Here is a 2,029-nt window from a genome sequence, read left to right as displayed (position 1 = left end):
AAGTTCTGAGAGGCAAATCATGAGCAGCAATTTCAGATCATTTCCCCGAGCAAGAGGGCATTTCAGCTAAGAAAGAACAGCAGAAAAATCATGTACACTCAGATGCTGATTTACCCAGGACAGAATAGCTCTTGTCTAGAAAGGAGCTAGATTAGAAGTCCATTTTTTTGTTTCACATAAAGGAGAATTAACAAATAGTGCTCACAAAGAAAATGATTGAAAATGCTTGTACTGAACCACGTTAAAGTATCTAAAGAAGTATGATATACAGTCACCCAGGTTCATAGTATTACACATCTAGATATATCCACCATGAAAATGTTTGGTGATGTACGGGCAAAATGTCCACATGGCCTTTTTTTAAAAGCCTTTATTTGGATTTTTTTTTTCTGAAATACGGGTGGTTCCAATTAGTTTTATTGAAATAAATCTTTAAAGAAAAAGATAAAGCATTTAAAAAGACAAGTCAAAATGCATCATGAACCACATGTCCAACACAAACTTTATCCTCAAATGAGTTATGTTTGCCTCGCACTAATAACTTTTATTTCACTCAAATTAGAGCAATAATCTTCCATACATAAGTATCTTCCCTGCCCAATTCAAAGAAAATAATCCAAAACGATCAGTAAAGAAAAATATAAGAATTAACAGATCCTTTAAATTTGTTTTAAATATTTTGAATATTTAAAAAGTGTTTAAAGTTTGTAATTCCTAGTAGGAAAACATGAATATCCTAATGGCAAACCACTGTAAAACGCTTCAGCTGAATTTGGGGGAGAGGGGCAGGGATTATCTTCAAAGCACCCCAGCTCTCTTGATGAGAAGGTCGGAGGTACACTGGTTTGTATTATTGCGACATCCATAAGGTGATCTAGGTTGCTTTTCCTTCAGCAAGTGCTTTATTTATCAGAAGGGCATTACTTGACCTCCAAATTTGGCTGACAAACTGATGAGAGTCATAACCTTTGGGTTGCTCTGGTATTTTGACATATTTGCTGGGTTCTGAGCCATATCCTGGAAGGCCACCGTAACTTCTGGATCCTGCATGGCTGCAAGAACCTCTGGATCACCAAGAATTTCATTGAGTCCAGGCATTCCAGCCATTCCAGGCATGGCCCCTCCCATTCCAGGCATTCCTCCGGGAAAATTACCAGTCATTCCCCCAGGAAAGTCACCTGGAAAAGAGCCATACTGAGCTCCTGACTGTCGTCTGGCTTCTTCCTCCCTCTGGGCTCTCTCATGCTCGTCTCGAACCTTTTTAACTCGTTCTATTCTTTCTTTGATCTCTTGCTCTTCACGTTCTTGCTCACACTTTCTCCGATGTTCTGCAATTTTCTGTGCCCTAGGCTGAACTTCTTTCAGCATCGCACTAGCATCTTCAGCATAATCCAATTTACAGGCAAGGGCAAGATCATGGGCTGCTTCTTCCCAGTGGTCTAGAAGTCTGTGTACTTTCCCTTGCCACTTGGAAGGCTGAGCTGAATCAGGATTTATCTCAATGGCTCTGTCACAGTCTCAGATAGCAGCATTTGGCTTCTGTAATTTGGCGAAGACACTGGCCCTCTTGGTATACAAAATGGCCAAGTGAGGATTCAGCTTGATGGCATCTGTGAATAAGTCAATGGCTTTCTGGAGTTCACCATAATTTAGGGCTTCAATAGCAGCCACTTTTTAATCATTTGCCTGATCCATCATCTCCTGCGTTATTTCTGCATTTTCATCTCCCATTTCTTGAGGAGAATTAGGGTCTGGTTCAATCACACCTTCTTTATCAATTTCTAGATCACTTTCCTCACTTGATGGTTCATCTGCCTTTAAGTCTTCCTCCACCTTCTTACTGTCAGGTTTTTCTTCCGTGGTATTTTCTTCTGATTTAGCTTTCTGAGTAGCAGGTGGCACTTTACCCCCCATGTTCTCCACCCACTCTCTCAGGAAGCGCATTTCCTCGGTGTGCAGAATGCTCGGATCCTGCTTACACATTTTCACAAAGGCCCGAAGCTCGTTCACTTTGCGGGGGTCCATGGTA

The 2,029-nt window shown here is 41.1% G+C and overlaps 1 pseudogene; it reads right to left on the bottom strand.

The window, feature by feature from the left end:
* Positions 1 to 878: 878 nt before the first annotated feature.
* On the bottom strand, positions 879 to 2,029 carry LOC105463390 (hsc70-interacting protein pseudogene; annotated as a pseudogene).

This window comes from Macaca nemestrina, chromosome 8 (genome assembly GCF_043159975.1).
Source record: "Macaca nemestrina isolate mMacNem1 chromosome 8, mMacNem.hap1, whole genome shotgun sequence".
NCBI classification, from domain to species: Eukaryota; Metazoa; Chordata; class Mammalia; order Primates; family Cercopithecidae; genus Macaca; species Macaca nemestrina.
This window is presented reverse-complemented; position numbering and strand designations above follow the sequence as displayed.